At 48.0% G+C, this 25,204-nt stretch overlaps 1 pseudogene; it reads left to right on the forward strand.

Moving 5' to 3' along the window:
• Positions 1–3,718: 3,718 nt before the first annotated feature.
• Positions 3,719–24,230, forward strand: LOC147967499 (uncharacterized; annotated as a pseudogene).
• Positions 24,231–25,204: the final 974 nt, after the last annotated feature.

Raw genomic sequence — 25,204 nt, forward strand, 5'->3', positions numbered from 1 at the left:
AACTGGAGAAGATCCCTAAACCATTGGACCCAAATGCTGAAGCTATTTTAGATGACTTGGTACCTCATGTTCAGGATACTTTTGTTGAACCGGTGGAAACAGATCCGATGAGTCAGGCTGCTGATCCGCCAAGCCCAACAAAAACGGCTGATAACCCGCCGACCCAGCCAAAACTGCTGATAAACCACCAAGCCTAGCCAAAACTGTTGATGATAACACAGACGATATCATGATTACCGGCATTGGCCACACCTCCCCTAGCAATCCTATCGCTTTATCAAAGCATAGTGCCAAAGAAGAACTTTCTGCTATGGACAAGGGAAAGTGGAAAGCAGATTTCTCAAGCTATGTCGACCTCAACGCCCAAGATATTCACTCTGGGTTCTTAAAATGCCTATACACAAGCCGCGACTATGAAGCCGGTTTAGTGGGCCTGATGAAGGAACGATATGAGGTAAATACTGCTAACTCTGCACAATTGTTTCTCTTATGTCCAATTTCTAATATCAACTCGAGTAGACCCCAAGGGTCGGTTTATGATATCAACGTAAACCGGGACTTTGTAATACTTCAACTTTGCCAGCGTAGCCCCCAAGGGTCGGTTTATCTTGACAGGATGAACCGGGACTTTTAGAATACGAATCATGTAATTTTTGCCTGTGTAGCCCTCAGGGACCGGCTTATACCTTTAGGATGAATCGGTACCTTTCTGTCATTAATCTTCCAAAATTCTTGATAATCATCTTTGTAATCTGATTGAGGAGGAAAAAAATACATAGCCTTGACTTGAGCAAATATGCATTCACTACTAGGAAAATGCTTACCAGTAGTGCTGGTTTTTGAGCTACCTGTAGCGCGGGCACCAGCGCTATTGCTACGGCACTACAGCTATTTTGTAGCAGTAGCGCATTTTTAGGCCAGCGCTACTGGTAAGTTCAAGTACAAGTAGCGCGTTTTCAGGCCCGCGCTACTGCTAACATTTATGCTTTTTTAGCATTTTGGCGCTATACATGTTTAAACAGATATATCTTTTATACAATAATAACTCATCATGAACTAGTCTGTTTAAATAGCATATTCATTACCACTGTCATCACCATCAAACAATGTTCGTCAATGAGACATCATATAACAAGTTGGTCACTAGTCATAATCACAACTCCTCCTCCTCATCATCAACTCTAACACATTGTAGCACATAATAACACATTCTATCTATGACCTACTCCTCTCCTACTCTACCCTCTCTTAGGTAAAATATCATAAAACAAGATAGGCATTTACGCTGCATTAAGGAAAATTGACTCTCCATAATAAAGAACGGAGATCATATTGTCTCCATGTCTTGGCCTACGCACAATGTTGCTTCCAAGTAGCTCTCTATGATGGCTCAAACATTTTTTGAAATCATCTATTATCATGGCTTCTTCGCTTTTAGAAATCCGGAATGGACAGGAGTGATGTGGATACTTCGGCTGACCTGGCCGTGGTGGCCATAAGCTCATAACATTAACGCGACCTCTCGTCAACATCATATGAGGCACACAATCAATCGGGATTTTCTGTTCAAAAACATAGTAATAACTTTGTAGTTAGCAATATAGTTCAGTTTTAGAAGAATTTATGCAAAAGATGCATGGATGTCGTAATAGTAGAAAATCTTACCATGATATCTCCATTGATGTTACCATAGTTAAACACGTGCACTAGTGGCAGGTATTGACCATAATGTGGAGGAGTTTGATAATAGCTATGGTAATTCTCAATATCTGTAAAAAATGCGATAAGACCATCTTGCTCCTTTTAAGTTAATTGTGCTTCATCATTGTAGTAGTAGTTTCTCTCTAGCATTTTCCGTACATTTTTTGAAGAATGGAAATAAACTGTCAAATATTTTTAAATAAACAATATAAATTACTTAGTAAATATGTTTAAGAAACTCACACAGCGGTAGAACTGGAAGCGTGCAAACAAGGACCCAAATGGTCATATCATTTTCGTCAATGTCAGGATCACCAAGATCAAAGGTGAGAAACATACCCTCATGAAAATCATATGCCTTCCAAAGGGCTTCCCAATTCAGGCAACCAAAATTAGATGAGTTCACAACACTACTAGGAAAAGGGCTATAGATAGGATTGATACTAATGGCGCACCATGGAAGCAGTGCGCCACTACTATATACTAATGGCGCACCGGTTGGTGATGCACCATTAGTGTGGAAGACACTAATGGCGCACCAGAAACAGGGTGCGCCACTAGTATTAAATTTTTTTTCCATTTTTCCATACATACTAATGGCGCATCAGGTCGAAGTGCGCCATTACTAGTTCTAAGTAGTAATGGCGCACCAAGCAGACAGTGCGCCATTACTGTAAAAAAAATTTATTCTTTTTTTTGCAAAACTACTAATGGCGCATCTTTTCACAGTGCGCCATTACTAGTTTAAACTAGTAATGGCGCACTATTACCCGGTGCGCCATTAGTATATATATATATATATATATATATATATTTACTTTTTTGGAAAACTACTAATGGCGCACCACCTGCAGGTGCGCCATTAGTAACCAGGGTTACTAATGGCGCATTTGCTGGTGGTGCGCCATTAGTAACCTGGGACCCCAACAAGATATTTTGGACAGCCCCACACCTACCCACTCACTTTCCCCACTTCATTCCCTCCACCTCCTTCTCCAAGCTTTCGGCCATCTCCTCCTCCTCACCTCATTTCCACCATAGATTCATCAAAATTAAGTGGTGAAATTACCTTTTTTTGATAGGTAAGTAAGGGGAAAGCTATCTTCATGATGTAGATCTACTTTTTTTCTCCCTAGCTCGCTCCAACAACGTGCACATGCACTTTTTGTGGCCTAGCTAGATCTATGTATGTTTGTGGTGTTGCATGTGTTTGTGGAGTTGCATATATGTTTGTGTTTGAAGGTACCGGTATTTGAAATGCGATAGTTTCCAATATATTGCCGGAATGTTTTGATTCATTTCCGTTTCAGCCAGAATTTTTGCACTATGCATTCTTTTTGGTCCTATTTTTAGGGAAGGTCATGCCAAATTTTTTCTTGGTTCTAAAATATCATTTTGCTCTACCCCGTAGGCGACCATGGTCCGCACGATGACTGAAGACATCGTGAATAGGTTTTTGATCTCCGCGAAGGCCGAGATGCTTCAAAAGAACGAGACGGAGATAAGATGTCCGTGTCGAAGATGCAAGCTGAAGAGCCTTACTGCGGACCCGGATTCCGGGCAGGTGCGGGACCACCTGCTCTTGCGTGGTTTCATGGATGGCTATCGGTGGCAAGGTGATGAAGATGACTATGAAGTCGTCCATGGGGACCGGGCAAGAAATGAGGAAGGGCAACAAGACAAGTACCACCACGGCGAGGGCGGGCGAGAAGACAAAGAATCTCCAGGACATGATCACGACGGTGATGCTATACACAGTCATCATGTAGAAGATGTCGTACATGATGATGAGGAAGATCAAGACAAAGGGCATGATAATGAAGATGAAGATGCCGGAGCAGACGACGATGGAGGCTGGGTGCAGGACCCTCATATTCAAGAGCTGCTTCTCAAGCAGACGGATAACGCAAGAGCTGCCGCCCAAGAGAAAGCCAAGCCGGATCAACTGGAGATAGACGTGGTTACTCCATTGTATGAAGGATGCAGGCCCGAGGATACCCGCCTGAAAGTAACGCTCATGGCTCTGGAGATGAAGGAAAACACAAAATGACCGACGCATGCTTCGACGAGAACATGTCATTCTGGCACGAACGTCTTCCCAAGGGGAACAAGTGCCCGACCAGTTTCGAGGAGGCGAAGAAAATCGTGTGTCCTCTGGATTTACCGCACGTGAAATACCATGTGTGCATGAACAATTGTATCATTTATCGGGACGAGCACGCGGAGTCTAGCATATGTCCGGTGTGTGGCGTCACTCGATACAAGAAGAGGAAGAAAGCTCCTCGAAAATCGGTGTGGTACTTTCTGATCACTCCTCGTCTGCAGCGGTATTTCGCGGACCCTAAGGTAGCAAAGCTCCTGCGTTGGCACGTGGATAGGGAGGAGAAGAAGCGGGAAGATGACGGAAATGATCCGGAGATAAATAAAAAAGACAAGATGCTGAGTCACCCTAAGGATGCGAGCCAGTGGCAAGCGTTGAACTTCAAATACCCAGAATTTGGGAAGGATCCAAGGAACATCATGCTGGGCGCGAGCACCGATGGAGTCAATCCGTTTGGCAGCCAGAGAAGCACACATAGCACCTGGCCTGTGTTTGTGTGGATGTACAACCTTCCCCCCTGGTTGTGCATGAAGAGGAAGTACATTCACATGAGTATGCTAATTGAAGGGCCGAAACAACCAGGGAACGACATCAATCTGTATCTGGGCCTGCTGAAGGAGGAGCTAGACACGCTATGGAAAACGCCAGCCAATACGTGGGACGCCGTAGACAAAGAATATTTCCCTATGAGAGCCGCACTACTCACGACGGTGCACGACTATCTCGGTTACGGATATCTCGTGGGGCAGGTAGTCCACGGATTTTCTGGATGCGTAAGGTGCATGGATGACACAACGTATCGCCAGCTAGATAGATATCCCGGGTCTTCGAAAACCGTGTTCATGGGACATCGAAGGTGGCTTCGCGACGATGACATGTGGAGGAAACGCAAGGATCTGTTCGATGGTGAAACCGAACCCCGAAAACGCCCATGTACGAGGAGCGGCGAGGAAATAGACGAGGTGTTGAAAAATTGGACAGACTGCCCACTACTGGGAAAGAAGCAGAAGGCGCCAGAGCCAGGAAAGAAACGAAAGGCGCCAGAGCCGCTGCTAAAGGTATGGAAAACGAGGTCTGTTTTCTGGGACTTGCCGTACTGGAAGATCCACCGTGTGCCTCACAGCCTTGATGTCATGCATATCACGAAGAACGTGTGCGAGAGTCTGCTTGGTACCCTGCTCAACATGCCAGAGAGGACCAAAGATGGGCCGAAAGCAAGGGCAGACTTGAAATCAATGGGCATCAGGAAGGAGCTTCACGCTAATGATGATGATTATGATGATGATGATGATGATGATGATGATGATGATGAGGTGAAGCAGGACATAGAAAGTCGTCGCAAAGGCAAAAAGGCCAAGAAGACCGGAAATAACTACCCTCCCGCGTGCTTCACTCTAAGTCAGGAGGAGATCGAGCAGTTTTTCACCTGCCTCCTAGGAGTAAAACTTCCTTACAGTTACGCGGGGAAGATAAGCAGATACCTAGACCCAGCAAAGCAGAAGTTCAGCGGGATGAAGTCTCACGACTGTCACGTGCTGATGATGCAGATACTTCCAGTTGCAATCCGTGGGATCATGGACGCGCACGTTCGTGTAACGCTATTTGGCCTATGCAACTTTTTCGACATCTCTTGGAAGTCGATTGGCGTGAGGCAACTCAGAAGGCTACAGGAAGAGATCGTGGTGATACTATGCGAGCTTGAGATGTACTTCCCGCCCGCATTCTTCGACGTTATGGTGCATCTGCTGGTCCATATCGTGGAGGATATCATCCAACTCGGGCCGACGTTCCTGCACAGCATGATGCCGTTCGAAAGGATGAATGGTGTCATCAAATGATACGTTCGCAACATGTCACGTCCAGAGGGAAGTATAGCTAGGGGCTTTCTGACTGAAGAGTGCATCTCCTACTGCACGAATTATCTAGGCATCGAGAACCCCGTTGGTCTTCCCGTCAACATGCACCTCGGTAGGCTCGCTGGATGGGGTCACCGTGAGGGTCGCCGCGAAATGCATGTCGACTTCGAGGGTCGACTCGCCGACTTTGAAAGAGCAAACCTAGCCGCGCTACAACACATAGACGTGGTCGATCCTTGGGTGGTAGAGCACAAAACCTTTATTGAGAAGACGTACAATGACCGAGGCCAACAGAGGACGGACGGAGATATACTCAAAGAGCACAACTCATGTTTCACGCGTTGGTTCAAGCAGAAGCTTCCGTCGTACCCTTTACATGAAGATTCTTCCACGGAAGAACAACTCATATTCGCCTTGTCACAGGGCGCCGAGCACAACCTGATGACCTATGAGGCGTACGATATCAACGGCTACACATTCTACACCGAGGACAAGGACATGAAGAGCGATGGTTATCAGAACTCCGGGGTAACGATGGAATCCTACACCGGTAACGACAAGGACAGATACTACGGAAGGATCAAGGAGATCTGGGAGCTGAGCTACGCTGGAGAGAAGGTCCCGATGTTCCGTGTCAGATGGGCCAAGAGCGTCCTAAAAGGAGACCGATATTTCACCACCATGGTTATACCCGATGCCAAATCCAAGACCGCGGGCGCAAACTTCACCGCGAAAAATGAGCCATGGGTACTGGCTTCCCAAGTGGACCAATGCTTCTTCATTACCGACCCGTCAAAGCCCAGTCGTGTTGTCGTGAGGAGAGGCAAAAGGAAGATCATCGGAATGGATGGAGTAGCCAATGAGGAAGACTTCGACAAGTACGGCGACCCGAAGATCGAAGATGACGATGACGATGAAGTAGCAGCACACACCACAAGAAGAAGCAGGACCACCCTACCTAAAGGACGTCCGTTCCACAGAAGAACTCCATTTGCAAAAAAGAAGGGCAAGAAGATTGTGAACAGATAGCTAGCTAAGATCGATTGTATTTAACTCGTAGTCCTCATTTTCGATTATATTTCATGGGCACTTTTTGATATCATGAATATTTTTAAATTTCATGGGCACTTTTTGAATTCACGAGGACACTTGATCTCGATCCCCTTCCATCTCGATCTCGATTCCCCTTCCATCTCGATCTCGATCCCCCTCCATCTCGATCCCACCCACACCCTCCCCCGCTAGCTCCACCGCCGCCGACGACCCACCGCAGCCCTCCCCCGCTCCACCGCCGCCGACGAGCACCCGCCCCCCCGCAACCTCCCCCGCTCCAGCGCCGCCAACGGGCACCCCCCGCACCCTCCCCGGCTCCACCGCCGCCGCCGATGATATTTTCAAGTAACAAATTTGAACATGTTTTTTAAAAAATTATTACTGTTTTTATAAAAAAATATTACTGTTATGATTTAAACAAGTTTGAACATATTTAAACACAAATAAATATCAAAAACAACATTTAAAATGCATAAAAAAATATTGGGGAGCCTGGGAATCGATCCCAGGACCTCCTTGTGTGTGTGCTGCCTGGTGACTAGTCGGGCTAGTGGGTGGGTTCTGTTGTAGATAGGGGTAGGCTGTAGATATGGTTAGTGGGCTAGATTAAAACAAAATTCTAATGGCGCACTGAGGGCAGGTGCGCCATTAGAATAGTCGTACTTATGGCGCACCGAGGGGAGGTGCGCCATTAGAACCCTCCCCCACTCCACCTACTGCCCTCGCCAGACACTTCGTCCTTCCTATCCCTCCACCGCGCCGCTCCCTCCCTCGTCCCTCCCTCCACCGCGCCGCCGCCGCAGCCCCGACCCACGGCGCCGCAGCCGCCCACGCGCCCCCGCCGTCTCCCGCTCCCCTTCCTCCCCCTCGAGCGCCGCCTCCCCCTACATGCGCCGCCTCCCGACCCACGACGCCGACGCCGCGCCTCCTCATCGCGCACGGGGCGCTCTTCCTCGCGCTCTCCTCACCAACCACGACGCCGGCCACTTGCTCCTCACCAACAACGATGCCAGCCACCTGCTCCATCGTCTCCGGCAGAGGTTACTCCACCTAGCTGCAGCACTCGTGCGCTTGGCGGCTAGGGTTTGCCTCCAGCCCCTCCCCTCCCCCATTAACAAGAGGAGCATCCGGTGCCCCCGCCCTCGAGTTCGTCGACGACGCTGTCCTCCAGCCGCTGCTGCCGCAGCCGCCGTCCTCCCGCCCAGGTACCACTCCTCCTTCCTCCTTCCTCCCTCTCCTGTGTTCCTAGGTTCCTAGGTTCAGATTTGTGCACTGTAGATGATGTTCCACTGTGAACTTACTGATGATGAAAGATTTGTGAACTTACTGATGATGACAGGAGATTTGTGCACAAACTACAGTGCACAAATCTCCATGATGGATTAGGTAATGTTCCACTATGTAGTAAGTTCCATAGATTGTATAATGCTAACACCAGTTTTAATATTACTGTAGCAGAGGTGATTGGGGGTTGTTGGGATAATGTCAAAATTAGGAGGAGATTGGGTGATTTGGCTGAGCAGCAGTTGCAATATCTCTGTGAGGACGTGGTTCAAAGTGAGGAGAGAGATAAGTGCGTGTGGACATTAACTACATGTGGTGAATTTACCATTAGATCAATGTACCTGATGATCAAAGCTTTGCAAGTTAGATGTCATTTTAGAAAATTATGGTTTATTAAAGTACCTCTTAAGATTACAGTTATCTTGTGGTTGATGTTTAAGAATAGTATATTATTGACTAAGTTATTAGTCAAGTCTCTCACTGGTTGGAACACTGGGCTGGTTTGCAGAAGCGTGGGGGGCCTAATCAAATTACCTAATCAGATTTGTGAACTATAGTTTGTGAGGCCCTTCGTGTCGTGATGATTTTGCAGGTACCCCGAGAGGCCCTTGAGTTTGCCGGAATGTCGATTAACTTCCGTTCCGGCAAATTCGGGTACTCCATATGTCCTATTTTCAGCAAAGGTCATGCTGAAATTTTCCGTGAATTTTAGCATGATTTTGCTAAAAATCGGACATATGAGGTACATGCTACTAATGCATGGGCCAGGGTATCTTAGTACTTAATTAAGTAGGATCAACTGCCCCTTTATTCTTGTTGTATTAAACCATAGGTGGCAATAGAGCCAAGTGATTAGTGCCAAGTCATTAGGCCCAACCTAGGGTGCCTCGGCATCGATAAACCCTAAATGATGAAAACTTAACTTGGCTGCCCCGGATGCCTCGGTGTCGATGAGAACCTAAATGATGTACGATTAGGCTTTTAGGGTGCCTCGGCGTCGACAAACCCTAAATGATGAAAGCTTAGGCTTTTAGGGTTCCTCGGTGTCGACAAACCCTAAATGATGAGACCATGATCTTGTTCCTTGAAAATAACCAACTTTTTGACCAAACTTTTTTCCTATTTAGAGCGAAACATAGCCCACACGATGAGGCCGGTGGTTCGGGCGGCAAGCAATTCTGGGAGCTATCCCAGGAGATGGAGGAACAACCTCACCGCTATGAGGACCCCGTGGAAGACACCGATCCTGATTACACAACCCCTAGTGGCGTCGGGGATGACACCACTGATGGTGCCGCCGAGGATGCCACCACTGATGATGGCGGCGCACACATAGATGGCAGCCAACCGAAGAAGCAAAGGAAGGACCGGCGCCCGAATGCGCTCTGCACCGTCAAGGAGGAATTCACTCAAGTGGACTCCGACAGGAATCCAACGGAGCCCAAACATATAGTCAAGGGGTACTCGGTTCAGCTTGGGTGCATTCTCCGGAGCACCGTCTCGATCAACACCGAGAACCTTAGGCATAAGGACCGAGGGAATTTGTGCAACCTCCTCTTCATGAAGCTGCACGAACGATACAAGTTCCCCGCCAAATTTGAAAACACATGCCTCTCAGGGAATAAAGTGAACAGTGCCGCCCTCACGAAGATGAGCACGACCCTGTCTACTTGGAAAAGCGCGGTGAAGAGAATGATTGATAAAGGTGATAGTTATGAGAAGATCAAGGCGAAATATCCTTTGATGAGAGAAGATGAGTACAAGGAGTTCAAGATCAAGTGCGAGAGCAGTGCAACCTCCGAATCAAGTCAGTGGGGGAAAGAAATGCGGGAGTTGAACTTAGGGGAACACAAACTCGGTCCCGGCAGTTACAGAGTGGCGGAGCCTATATGGGTCAAGGAGGACGCGGAGCGTGCCGAACAAGGCCTACCGCCCCGCTTCGAGAAATACAGCGGTGACAAGCAGACCAGGAACTATGTCAGGGCCCGGTACAAGGAGGACCCGATAACAAAGGAGTTTACCACGGATCCGAAGACTAGGGCGCTTGAGCTTCTTCTGGTAAGGAATACACCCCCGCGTAATTAGCTCCATATGGTTGCACTCTATTTAATCCCCAATATTTCTAAATGGTTCACGTTCCTTTCGCAGGACACTGAAAGCAGTAGTGCCGGGTCGTCTAAGAGCTCCCCTTTCGACACCCCTTTAAATAGGGCGTTGAACGTAATGAAAAACAAGGATAATCTCACTAAGCCGACGTCAGCTGGTCGTGTGGCCGACAAAGGCTTGTCCACAAAATGGGGGTCATACTATACCGCTGGTGTGCGGAAGGAGAAAAATACCAGCTCGGAAAGCCAGACGCGCGAGGTTGAAGAACTCAAGGCACAAGTGCCGCGGATTCCGGAGCTTGTCCAAGAGCAATTGCAACAACAACTTGGAACGACGCTCAACGCCATGGTGCCTACGTTGATTCATGGGCTGACGACATGGATTGCGGGCGGCCAACATGGGCCTCCCCCGGTTCCCAGCTTCACGGCCAGCAACTCGCACAGCGCGCAGGCGGCTCCATTGGTGTCTCCGGCGGTCCCATTGGTGTCTCCGGCGGTGGCGCGATTGGTGTCTCCGGCGGAGGCGGTATTCATGTCTCTGGCGCCGGCATGGGCATTGGAGCTTAATGCACCCGGGTGTACGCCGGCCGGCACCTCGCCAGCAAGCGCCCCCTCCGTCAGTTGCATGCCCGCCGTTGGCGGTGCCTCAACATTAGCCGAGCTCGACGGTATCATGGTAACTAAGCCTCTCGGCCGATGACTTCATCTCCTTGCCTTTGACTGGGCATCCCTGACGCCCTGTACATGTTTTCGCAGGGCACTGCCGACGTTCCTTGCACTCTTCTGCACTTCGTGGGCGCCGAGTTGGTCGATGTCGCCAAGGGCAGAATCGTTCAACCGGGCAACCCCATGTTCCAGGGTAATCCGATGCCACCCACAATGTATAGGGTTGAAGTGGTTCGGGTGCTGCCAGGCTGCGACAAGCTGTTACCTCCGATTCGACCCGCTAGGGCCGACGAAGAAGATGAGATGACCCTCAGCACCTGCGTAAACTGGCCCCTGCTTTGGCCGAAGAGCCACATTCGTTTGGGGGCGGGGGACACCACCCCACAGACAAGACCGCCAGTTGTGCCGGCGCCAAACCATGGCAAGAACGCCGCAATGCTACTGGACCTGCCGGACATCCCTATGGCACAGGATCCGGACAGCCCCATGGCACAGGATCCGGACAGCGACGACAACGACGATGGTACATTTACCAAAGTTGATAAGTAGTTTGCCAAACATGGGTACGTTGAATAGTTCCGCGGGCCTCTTTCTCAAGAACCCAACCAAGACGACCGCGATCTAGCTGGTATAGCGGAGAAATCCAATTGCAACAGGCGTCGTCTGGCGTTCAGTTCTCAGGACACGCCTCCAGCTCCCGCCTTCACCGAGCCTCAGATAGCTGAGGTGCGAAATATTATCAGCCCCAACACGCTCAAGAAGGCGGTCTGTGAGCAGAACTCGGTCCCATTACAGGAGTTCAAGAAGAAGGGATGGCAACAAAAGACTAACAAGGGCGCCGGTGCGAGCCAGCCGGCACCGAGTTCGATCCGTGCTCGGGACGGGCCACCTTCACCTAAGGATATCTCGAGGAGGGTGCATGTGGCGGGTAGGGCGATGCTACCGCCAAATATGCTGAATGCTGCAACCGGTGCTATGCGGAGTCTGCATGATAGTGTATTTTCTTTGGAGAAGCGGCATCTCAGAGAGAAGGATGTGGCATACCCGGTTTTCGTGGCCAAGGTGCCAGAGGGCAAGGACTTTGTGGATGGCGACATCGGGGGTACGATCGTCCTGCGGTTTGATGACATCTTTGCTATGTTTAACCTTCATCCGCTGCACTACACCTTCGTTCGGCTGTTTTCGCTGAGTATGGAGATGCGGATCATTAGAGACAAGAACCCAGACATCTTGATAGTCGACCCCTTCTACATGCGTGCCAAGCACTTGAGCAGCGCTGGGGACCGCCAAGTTGCGAGTTCACACCTCGAAGGCATCATTCTGGCAAACCCAGATAAGGATAACTTCCTCGTGGCTTACTTTCCCGAGTAAGTCATCCCTTAACCGCCCCGTAACATATGATTTCTTAGATTTTGATCGTTCTTTTTTTTCTAACATTCCGTGTTCTGTGCAGTGACACACATTGCACACTCATCCTCTTAAGCCCGAAATATTCCATGGCCACGTATTTAGACCCGAACCGTAACTCCAAGATAGACTACACAAATGTCAAGAAAGTTCTTGATGATGTTCTCCCCGCCTACGCCAAATCTGGAGGCACCTTCACCAGGGCAGTTCATAAGTACGGCAAGCACATGTTCTCACACAATACGAAGTTCTACTGCGTCAAGCAGCCGCCTGGCGGTCAGAAGGATGCCTACTACGCCCTCCATCACATGCGGGCAATCGTAAGGGACCATCATCAACTTCTGCTACCAGATAATCTCAAAGATTGGGCCGCGAGCTTGTCGGCAGTCCAGGACACGGTCCTCATACAAGAATTCTTTCGCATCCAGTCGGAGTTTGCGGACATCATCCATCAAGATGTCCTTCATACCTCGGGGCAGTTCTTCCTCAGATATCAACCGTCCGACAGTGAGATAGATGAAATGCTACAAATGCAGGGTGACAACGACCGCGATTTCATGACCATCACGACAGATGGTGGCTTCATCCACGTTCCTGTCCGATGAGTCGAGTCGAAAGTAGTGATGTGTAGTTCTGAAACATTGATTGGCTCATGTTGTAATTATACTTGGTTTGGACAGTCGTTCAACTTTGATGTAATCGATGCTATTTATTAGTAGGACCATGAATCTTGCTATTAATGTCTTGCTTTTCTCTTCCGATCCTTTTGTTGCATACTTACATATTGCTTATGTATTGTCTGTTGTTTGGCTTGTGCATAGAGATGCTTTCGTATGTCGTGTACAAGGGTAAGGTTCCCAGAGTCTACAACGACTGGGAGGAGTGTCGGAGACAGGTTCACCGTTTCAGCAGTAACAGTTACAAAGGGTACACCACTAGGGCGGAGGCCGAATGTAGATTCGCCCGCTATCTAGAGGGAGAGAGAGGGAGCGTTGGAGGAACCGGATGAAGACCAGTTTGATCGCGATGATGCTCATCGTGATGACCACAGCTCTCTTCTATGTGATGGTAGTTTAGATGATTGATATCGACTTGTAATGTGAAGGCAAACTCGATACTCGCGGTCTTGAGACTTGTAATGTTTTATCTTTGTTCGGTCTTTTGAATTCAGAGACTAATATGATGAATTGTATTCGGAGATTAATCTTCTATTGTATTCGATGAATCTGATGTTGCTATGTGCTGCTGTCTATATTCTGTCCAATAATATATTTTGTAACCTGTGCAAAAATCATAAAAGCAAAAAAAATAAAACCTAATATTCATACTAATGGCGCACCACACAAGACACTAATGGCGCACTGTGATCATCACACTAATGGCGCATTAACTGCTAGTGCGCCATTAGAATGCCAAAGCACATGGGTACATATGGCCCCCTGGGAGGCATTCTAATGGCGCACTGCAGGCTATACTAATGGCGCACTACGTGGTGCGCCATTAGAACACCAGACACTAATGGCGCACCGGTGGTGCGCCATTAGAATTTAATTCTAATGGCGTGATGCTAGTGGCGCACCGGTAGTGCGCCATTAGAAGGCAAATTCGGTGCGCCACTTGCATGCCTTTTCCTAGTAGTGCAGAATTGTATAGATTTACAGCAAAATCATAACCATGATGGGTCCTTAGTTGAATTATCTTTGTCTCCATTCTTTCATGATCTTCAAAACCCATCTTCTCCAAGACATAGCGTCTTGCATGGCATGGGATAAGCTAGTCGAATTGTAAAAGACGGAAATGACAAGTTGAAGAAGCAGAGAAGTCATGCAAAAAATAACAAAAAAACACTTGTCTTCGTTGCGTACCGTTTCAACATCGAAGGTCTCTTGGAGCTTGATGCTGAAGCGCCGACCTTCTACCACATGAGGCCTGTCGCACAGACCGCGCTCATCTTCGCAGTAGTCGCACATAGTGAATTCCCTTTCGTCGTCAGACATTTCCTAATAGGTAATTAATAATCCATCATCGAATACATATATAGTAGTTTGTAGCAAAGATCATCATAAAACAACTAAAACACCTAAAATTTGTAGTTTGTAGTAGTTTGTAGCAAAGATCATCGTATAATCCATCATGAATACATATATAGTAGTTTGTAGCACAAACCGCGCTGCTGCTTGAGGCCCTTGAGAGGCCCTTCGTGTCGTGATGATTTTGCAGGTACCCCGAGAGGCCCTTGAGTTTGCCAGAATGTCGATTAACTTCCGTTCTAGCAAATTCGGGTACTCCATATGTCCTATTTTCAGCAAAGGTCATGCTGAAATTTTCCGTGAATTTTAGCATGACTTTGCTAAAAATCAGACATATGAGGTACTTGCTACTAATGCATGGGCCGGGGTATCTTAGTACTTAATTAAGTAGGATCAACTGCCCCTTTATTCTTGTTGTATTAAACCATAGGTGGCAATAGAGCCAAGTGATTAGTGCCATGTCATTAGGCCCAACCTAGGGTGCCTCGGCATCGATAAACCCTAAATGATGAAAACTTAACTTGGCTGCCCCGGATGCCTCGGTGTCGATGAGAACCTAAATGATGTACGCTTAGGCTTTTAGGGTGCCTCGGTGTCGACAAACCCTAAATGATGAAAGCTTAGGCTTTTAGGGTTCCTCGGTGTCGACAAACCCTAAATGATGAGACCATGATCTTGTTCCTTGACAATAAACAACTTTTTGACCAAACTTTTTTCCTATTTAGAGAAAAACATGGCCCACAACGATGAGGCCGGTGGTTCGGGCGGCAAGCAATTCTGGGAGCTATCCCAGGAGATGGAGGAACAACCTCACTGCTATGAGGACGCCGTGGAAGACACCGATCCTGATTACACAACCCCTAGTGGCGTCGGGGATGACACCACTGATGGTGCCGCCGAGGATGCCACCACTGATGATGGCGGCGCACACATAGATGGCAGCCAATAGAAGAAGCAAAGGAAGGACCGGCGCCCGAATGCGCTCTGCACCGTCAAGGAGGAATTCACTAAAGTGGACTCCGACAGGAATCCAACGGAGCCCAAACATATAGTCAAGGGGTACTCGGTTCAGCTCGGGTGCATTATCCGGAGCACCGTCTCGATCAACACCGAGAACCTTAGGCATAAGGACCGAGGGAATTTGCGCAACCTCCTCTTCACGAAGCTGCACGAACGATACAAGTTCCCCGCCGAATTTGAAAACACATGCCTCTCAAGGAATAAAGTGAACAGTGCCACCCTCACGAAGATGAGCACGACCCTGTCTACTTGGAAAAGCGCGGTGAAGAGAATGATTGATAAAGGTGATAGTTATGAGAAGATCAAGGCGAAATATCCTTTAATGAGCGAAGATGAGTACAAGGAGTTCAAGATCAAGTGCGAGAGCAGTGCTACCTCCGAATCAAGTCAGTGGGGGAAAGAAATGCGGGAGTTGAACTTAGGGGAACACAAACTCGGTCCCGGCGGTTACAGAGTGGCGGAGCCTATATGGGACAAGGAGGATGCGGAGCGTGCCGAGCAAGGCCTACCGCCCCGCTTCGAGAAATACAGCGGTAACAAGCAGACCAGGAACTATGTCAGGGCCCGGTACAAGGAGGACCCGATAACAAAGGAGCTTACCACGGATCCGAAGACTAGGGCGCTTGAGCTTCTTCTGGTAAGGAATACACCCCCGCGTAATTAGCTCCATATGTTTGCACTCTAATTAATCCCCAATATTTCTAAATGGTTCACGTTCCTTTCGCAGGACACTGAAAGCAGTAGCGTCGGGTCGTCTAAGAGCTCCCCTTTCGAAACCCCTTTAAATAGGGCGTTGAACGTAATGAAAAACAAGGATAATCTCACTAAGCCGATGTCAGCTAGTCGTGTGGCCGACAAATGCTTGTCCAAAAAATGGGGGTCATACTATACCGCTGGTGTGCGGAAGGAGAAAAAGACCAGCTCAGAAAGCTAGACGCGCGAGGTTGAAGAACTCAAGGCACAAGTGCCGCGGATTCCGGAGCTTGTCCAAGAGCAATTGCAACAACAACTTGGAACGACGCTCAACGCCATGGTGCCTACGTTGATTCATGGGCTGACGACATGGATTGCGGGCGGCCAACATGGGCCTCCCCCGGTTCCCAGCTTCACGGCCAGCAACTCGCATAGCGCGCAGGCGGCTCCATTGGTGTCCCCAGCGGCGCCATTGGTGTCTCCGGCGGCGGCGCCATTGGTGTCTTCGGCGGCGGCGCCATTGGTGTCTCCGGCGGAGGCGGTATTCGTGTCTCTGGCGCCGGGACGGCATTGGAGCTTAATGCACCCGGGATTACGCCGGCCGGCACCTCGCCAGCAAGCACCCCCTCTGTCAGTTGCACGCCCGCCGTTGGCGGTGCCTCGACATTAGCCGAGCTCGACGGCATCATGGTTACTAAGCCTCTCGGCCGATGACTTCATCTCCTTGCCTTTGACTGGGCATCCCTGACGCCCTGTACATGTTTTTGCAGGGCACCGCCGACATTCCTTGCAATCTTCTGCACTTCGTGGGCGCCGAGTTGGTCGATGTCGCCAAGGGAAAAATCGTTCAACCGGGCAACCCCATGTTCCACGGTAATCCGATGCCACCCACAATGTATAGGGTTGAAGTGATTCGGGTGCTGCCAGGCTACGACGAGCTGTTACCTCCGATTCGACCCGCTGGGGCTGACGAATAAGATGAGATGACCCTCAGCACCTGCGTAAACTAGCCCCTGCTTTGGCCGAAGAGCCAGATTCGTTTGGGTACGGGGGACACCACCCCACAGACAAGACCGCCAGTCGTGCCGGCGCCAAGCCATGGCAAGAACGCCGCAATGCTACCGGACCTGCTGGACATCCCTATGGCACAGGATCCGGGCAGCCCTATGGCACAGGATCCGGACGGCGACGACAACGATGACGGTACATTTACCAAAGTTGATAAGTACTTTGCCGAACATGGGTACGCTGACGAGTTCTGCGGGCCTCTTTCTCAAGAACCCAACCAAGACGACCGCGATCTAGCTGGTACGGCGGAGAAATCTAATTGCAACAGGCGTCGTCTGGCGTTCAGTTCTCAGGACACGCCTCCAGCTCCCGCCTTCACCGAGCCTGAGATAGCTGAGGTGCGAAATATTATCAGCCACAACACGCTCAAGAAGGCGGTCTGTGAGCAGAACTCGGTCCCATTACAGGAGTTCAAGAAGAAGGGACGGAAACAAAAGACTAACGAGGGCGCCGGTGCGAGCCAGCCGGCACCGAGTTCGATCCGTGCTCGGGACGGGCCACCTTCACCTAAGGATATCTCGAGGAGGGTGCATGTGGCGGGTAGGGCGATGCTACCGCCAAATATGCTGAATGCTGCGACCGGTGCTATGCGGAGTCTGCATGACAGTGTATTTTCTTTGGAGAAGCGGCGTCTCAGAGAGAAGGATGTGGCATACCCGGTTTTCGTGGCCAAGGTGCCAGAGGGCAAGGGCTTTGTGGATGGCGACATCGGGGGTACGATCGTCCTGCGGTTTGATGACATCTTTGCTATGTTTAACCTTCATCCGCTGCACTACACCTTCGTTCGGCTGTTTTCGCTGAGTATGGAGATGCGGATCATTAGAGACAAGAACCCAGACATTGTGATAGTCGACCCCTTCTACATGCGTGCCAAGCACTTGAGCAGCGCTGGGGACCGCCAAGTTGCGAGTTCACACCTTGAAGGCGTCATTCTGGCAAACCCAGATAAGGATAACTTCCTTGTGGGTTACTTTCCCGAGTAAGTCATCCCTTAACCGCCCCGTAACATATGATTTCTTAGATTTCGATCGTTCTTTTTTTTCTAACATTCCGTGTTCTGTGCAGTGACACACATTGCACACTCATCCTCTTAAGCCCGAAATATTCCATGGCCACGTATTTAGACCCGAACCGTAACTCCAAGATAGACTACACAAATGTCAAGAAAGTTCTTGATGATGTTCTCCCCGCCTACGCCAAATCTGGAGGCACCTTCACCAGGGCAGTTCGTAAGTACGGCAAGCACATGTTCTCACACAATACGAAGTTCTGCTGCGTGAAGCAGCCGCCTGGCGGTCAGAAGGATGCCTACTATGCCCTCCATCACATGTGGGCGATCGTAAGGGACCATCATCAACTTCTGCTACTAGATAATCTCAAAGATTGGGCTGCGAGCTTGTCGGCAGTCCAGGACGCGGTCCTCAGACAAGAATTCTCTCGCATCCAGTCGGAGTTTGCGGACATCATCCATCAAGATGTCCTTCATACCTGGGGACAGTTCTTCCTCAGATATCAACTGTCCAACAGTGAGATAGATGAAATGCTACAAATGCAGGGTGACAACGACCGCGATTTCATGACCATCACGACAGATGGCGGCTTCATCCACGTTCCTGTCCGATGAGTCGAGTCGAAAGTAGTGATGTGTAGTTCTGAAACATTGATTGGCTCATGTTGTAATTATACTTGGTTTGGACAGTCATTCAACTTAGATGTAATCGATGCTATTTATTAGTAGGACCATGAATCATGCTATTAATGTCTTGCTTTTCTCTTCCGATCCTTTTGTTGCATACTTACATATTGCTTATGTATTGTCTGTTGTTTGGCTTGTGCATAGAGATGCTGTCGTATGTCGTGTACAAGGGTAAGGTTCCCGGAGTCTACGACGACTGGGAGGAGTGTCGGAGACAGGTTCACCGTTTCAGCGGTAACGGTTACAAAGGGTACACCACTAGGGCGGAGGCCGAATGTAGATACGCCCGCTATCTAGAGGGAGAGAGAGGGAGCGTTGGAGGAACCGGATGAAGACCAGTTTGATCGCGATGATGCTCATCGTGATGACCACAGCTCTCTTCTATGTGATGGTAGTTTAGATGATCGATATCGACTTGTAATGTGAAGGCAAACTCGATACTCGCGGTCTTGATACTTGTAATGTTTTATCTTTGTTCGGTCTTTTGAATTCAGAGACTAATATGATGAATTGTATACGGAGACTAATCTTCTATTATATTCCATGAATCTGATGTTGCTGTGTGCTGCTGTCTATATTCTGTCCAATAATATATTTTGTAACCTGTGCAAAAATCAGAAAAGCAAAAAAAATAAAACCTAATATTCATACTAATGGCGCACCACACAAGACACTAATGGCGCACTGTGATCATCACACTAATGGCGCATTAACTGCTAGTGCGCCATTAGAATGCCAAAGCACATGGGTACATATGGCCCCCTAGGAGGCATTCTAATGGCGCACTGCAGGCTACACTAATGGCGCACTACGTGGTGCGCCATTAGAACACCAGATACTAATGGCGCACCGGTGGTGCGCCATTAGAATTTAATTCTAATGGCGTGATGCCAGTGGCTCACCGGTAGTGCGCCATTAGAAGGCAAATTCGGTGCGCCACTAGCATGCCTTTTCCTAGTAGTGCAGAATTGTATAGATTTACAGCAAAATCATAACCATGATTGGTCCTTAGTTGAATTATCTTTGTCTCCATTCTTTCATGATCTTCAAAACCCATCTTCTCCAAGACATAGCGTCTTGCATGGCATGGGATAAGCTAGTCGAATTGTAAAAGACGGAAATTACAAGTTGAAGAAGCAGAGAAGTCGTGCAAAAAATAACAAAAAAACACTTGTCGTCGTTGCGTACCATTTCAACATCGAAGGTCTCTTGGAGCTTGATGCTGAAGCGCTGACCTTCTACCACATGAGGGCTGTCGCACAGACCGCGCTCATCATCGCAGTAGTCGCACATAGTGAATTCCCTTTCGTCGTCAGACATTTCCTAATAGGTAATTAATAATCCATCATCGAATACGTATATAGTAGTTTGTAGCAAAGATCATCATATAACAACTAAAACACCTAAAATTTGTAGTTTGTAGTAGTTTGTAGCAAAGATCATCATATAATCCATCATGAATACATATATAGTAGTTTGTAGCACAAACCGCGCTCATCTTTTGCATTCAATAAGCAAATAACTAATAGGTAATTAATAATCCATCATCGAATACATATATAGTAGTTTGTAGCAAAGATCATCATATAATATCACTAATACATCTCGAATAATAGCTCCTCTAGGTTCAGTGGGCCGCGGTGGACACCCAAAGAAAAGGAACCATCACAGGATCATAGCTCCGGTGAGATCCCCAAAGAATCTACCAGGTATTGGAGAACCGGCCGTTCGCCAACGCAACCAAGTAGCGTTGGACGTGCGCGTTCTCCTCCATGACACGGTGCTGTACCACATGCGCGGGGGACTCAAGCCTCTCCACCGATGCAGGCACACGTGACCGCCACCAAAGAAGCTCCGGGTTGACGACGGGCTGGCTCCTCACTAAGCTGCGCCCACCAGAAGGTAGCACAACCCAGTACTAGCCCGGCGGAGCCCAGTCCCAGACATGGCCCCTCGGCTCAACCAGGAGTCCTCCGCCGAGTCGACGACAAGGATGCGGGATAGGCATTGTCGACGTCGAGAAAAAAATGCTTAATTATGAAACAAAATTAATAAACACTTAGCAAAATTTGGCATGACCTTTGCTAAAAACAAGACATATCGAGCGCCTGACACTACTAGGAAAAGGGCTACTAATGGCGCACCAGTTTTGCCTACTAATGGCGCATCACTGGTGCGCCATTAGTATCACGCCACTAGTATTTTTTACTAATGGCGCACCACTGGTGCGCCATTAGTATCTGGTATACTAATGGCACACCACTGGTGTGCCATTAGTATAGGCCACGGTGCGCCATTAGTATAGGCCACTGGTGCGCCATTAGTATAGGCCACGGTGCGCCATTAGTATTTTTGAATTTTGAAGGCGGGAAAATAGTAGTGGCGCACCGTCTAACCCCCACCGTGCGCCATTGCTATTTTTGAATTTTTAATTTGGATCTGGATCGTGATTTTTTGCCCATTTTTTGCTCTTTTTTTGCTTGTTTTTTGGCACGATATTATTTCAAATTTTGTTCCTGTTTTTGGATCTTGTATGTTCTTTTTCCGTGTTCTTTTGCCGGAGAGGAGTTCGCCGGAGAGGAGGAGGAGGATGTCACTGGAGAGGCGCTCGCCTACATCGCCGGAGAGGAGGAGGAGGTCGCCGGAGAGGAGTTCACCGAAGCATCAAAGAGGATGAAGGAGAAACCATGAGGGAATGGGAGGAGAGGAGGGAGGAGGAGCTCACCGGAGAGGAGGGAGGAGGAGCTCACCGGAGAGGAGGGAGGAGAAACCGTGAGGGGAGGGGAGGAGAGGAGAGGAGGGAGGAGGAGCTCACCGGAGAGGAGAAGGAGGTCGCCGGAGAGGAGGAGGAGGTCGCCGGAGAGGAGGAGGAGGAGGTCGCCGGAGAGGAGGAGGGTAATATGGTGGAGGAGAGAAGGGAAGATGGAGTGGAGGATATGGAGTGGAGGAGAGGTGGAGTGGAGGAGAAAGAATGAAGAGGTAAGGAGGAGAGGACCACGCCCAGCCATATATACGGCATAGTAATGGCGCACCGCGGGCAGGTGTGCAATTACTAACTTTTTTATTTTTTTGATTTATTTTGAATTTTGAAGGCGGGAAGATACTAATGGCGCACCATGGGCAGGTGCGCCATTACTAACTTTTTTTATTTTTATTGATTGATTTTGAATTTTGAAGGCGGGAAGATACTAATGGCACACCATGGGCAGGTGCGCCATTAGTAAGTTTGAATTTTTTTGAATTTTTTTGCCTCCCCAGATCTTAAAAGCCCCGTAACTTTTTTTTCTGTTAGGTTTTTGAGGATTTTGAAAATGTTTAAAGGGTTTCCCCCAGTTAAATTCGGATGTAACTTTTCGAGTAGATGATTTTTCATATAAAAAACTTTTTCATCCGAGTTCGTATGCAAAAGTTATGCCCATTTTTACAAATTCTCGAGAGATTTTGCAAAGAAGTTGAAAATTCATGTTTGTAAATTTTGCTAACAACTAGACCACATATCACATGGGAAACTTATTTTATTTTATTTTTTTTGACATTTCCATCATTTTTTTTATTTTTTGTAAAACTGAAAAGGCGGTCCACCAGGGGGGGGTGCATTCGGTGGAAGTGGTGGCCAAGTTACTAATGGCGCACCGTGGCATGGTGCGCCATTAGTAGTTCAACTAGTAATGGCACACCACTCCCACGGTGCGCCATTAGTAATTTTGAAAAAAATTAAATTTTTTTTACTAATGGCGCACCGTGGATCTGGTGCGCAATTAGTAGTTCAACTAGTAATGGCGCACCACACCCACGGTGCGCCATTAGTAGTTTTGAAAAAAAATAAATTTTTTTTACTAATGGCGCATCGTGGATGTGGTGCGCCATTAGTATTTGCACACTAATGGCATACCAACACATGGTGCGCCATTAGTATTTAGTAATGGCGCACCACATGTACAGTGCGTCATTATTGTCAATCTCATCTTTAGCCCTTTTCCTAGTAGTGTGAAATTTGCCAGAACGTAAACGAATTGACATTTCTGGCAAAACATAGGCCACTCGGAAAAATATGACATGTCCAAAATGTGACATGTTCAAAATATGCATGACATGTCCACTGCAAATTTGCATATTAACAGGAAAAATTGCTTTAACTAAAAAAATAACAACAATTGATTTAACTAAAAAAATAACTAGAATTTTGTTAACTACACCTAAAACAACTAAAACACCTAAAATTCTGTGAACTACACCTAAAACAACTAAAACACCTAAAACTCTTTTAAATACACTTAAAACACCTGAATTATATTAACTAAACCTAATTAAAAACCTAGCTAAATTTCTATCCTAACTTTAAAACCTAGCTAAATTTAAAAACCTAGGGTTCATACGAATTAACTAGGGTTCATACCTAATATGTCCAAGCAAGGGTTCGATCATGCATAACCTAAATTATTCTAAAAACCTACATTTTTTTAACTAGGAGGGCCGGCGCGGGGAAGGGCGGCCAACGGAGGAAGAGGGGCCCGCGCGGGGAGGGTGGCCAAAGTAGGATGCGGGGGCAGCGGCCGGATCGGGGGAGGGATTCGATCTGGTGTGAGTGTGTGAGTGTGAGTGAGGGGAGAGGGGTGCGCGTGCGGGCCGGCGAGGGAGAGGAAGCAGAGGTGGGCCTAACGGCAGCGTGGGGGAGGAGGCCCAACGCTATAGCTAAAGCTGCAACAGGGGGCCGAGCGTGGCCCATTAGCTGTAGCGCTGGCCGTGAAATACAGCGCTACTGCTAATGTGCGCTTGTAGCGCTGGTGCTGGCCGGCGCTACTGCTAAATAGCAGTAGCGTGGGGTCTCTAACCAACGCTACTACTAAATGTCTACCTATAAGCATTTTCCTAGTAGTGATTAGCCCCCAAGTGCCAAGTGTATAACTTGTTATGTGCTTGGGACTTCAAATATTCACTTCCAACTCATTAAATGTCTCTTGCAGGCTGATTTGAGCAAAAAGGAATCTCAAATCGCCGACCTTCAGGAAAACATCAAGTCCCATCAAGAAGAAACTTCCAAGGCTAAAGAGGAGCTGACTGGCACTTTAGCCACCATGGAACCACTGAAGGAAAGCTTCAAAAGCGAACAGGCAGGATGGGACGCTGAAAAAGCAACTCTGCTAAAGCGGGCGGAGGACGCTGAAACAGCTCTTAAACCGGTAACCGAAGAACTGCCTGGCTTGAAGCGGCAAATTAATGCCATGACTGCTGCTGTGTTTGGTAAGAACCCTTATGATAAGCTTCAACAAGTATTATCCCATAAACTACCGGTTTATTAGTATGTTCAATGATGCAGGATCTCGCATTACCCATCTGGGCTCTAACATGCAGAAGAAGTTGAAAGCTGCCTATACTCTTATAGAGCAGTTATATTCCGGCCCCCAGCGGATCATTTGTGCTACTACTCATAACAAACCGCCCCCAACCTTGATCAAGGAAATATTAGAGAAGTTGTCAATGCTGCCTGCCCGGTTGGACGAGTTAAAAAGATCAACTGCAAGAGCGGGTGCTCTGACTGCGCTAATCTAGGCTAAAGCTTGGATACAAGATCTTGACTCGGCTGACATAGGAAGCGGCTATCCGAGCATAAAGGAAGACGGGTCAGAGTTTGACAATGACGATCTTCGAGCTTTGACAAAGGAAATGCGCCCATTAGCAAGCAAATTGGCTGAAGAAACAGATCTTTCTCACTATTAGGCGATTTATGATGCTGACAACAAATGACTTCCTGCGCCAACTCATGATGTGGAAGATCTTATCCCGCCAATCCGTGAGCATACCTATGCCCCCGACGGTGACCCCTCCACCCTTATAAGCGACAAGGCTGTATTCAGGGCCCTAACTGGAATCGACTAGACAACCATTGACTTCCAGCGCTGGGTAGAGAGGAGGAGGTTGAACCGGCGCAAGATGATCCGCAGCTGTTAAGTCAGCCCGGCGAAGAATCATGATCCGGAGGCCGGTTTAATCTTCTGCATACTACAATTCTTGTTGAAAATACACTTATCCTTTTGGGCATCAAAACACCTTGTAATAGGCTAGTTCAACCACTTGGTATCTATGCCATCATGCATATTCACTTTTGCCTGATACTGTTAATCCACCATGATTATGTGATGTCTTCTTATGATCCTTAGCGGCTTTATTTGATCTGTTTCTGCATATAACAAGTTGGAAATGTCCTGGCGGTTTATCGACGGATGGGTCATAATGCCCAACATATAATCCGGGTTTATAACCAGGTTGTATTTAAGAATAACCAAATATGAAATATATCATACCTGTGTCATCGAATCATATTATTGGCTTACCAACTTTCTGTAATAAAGGTGATAACCCAAATCTTGAGCACTGATAACTCCTCCCTGTTGTGCTGGTTTATAGAAAAACCATGCCCGGTTGTAAGAAACATCGGATTATTCGTATATCCTACTGGCGACTTGTAGTCAAAGCCAGACCGAGTTAATCAACACCGGTTTATTTCTGATTGTATACTGACAGCT

Source organism: Triticum urartu, chromosome 5A (assembly GCF_056163025.1).
Source record: "Triticum urartu cultivar PI428250 chromosome 5A, HENAU_Tu73, whole genome shotgun sequence".
Classification (NCBI taxonomy): Eukaryota; Viridiplantae; Streptophyta; class Magnoliopsida; order Poales; family Poaceae; genus Triticum; species Triticum urartu.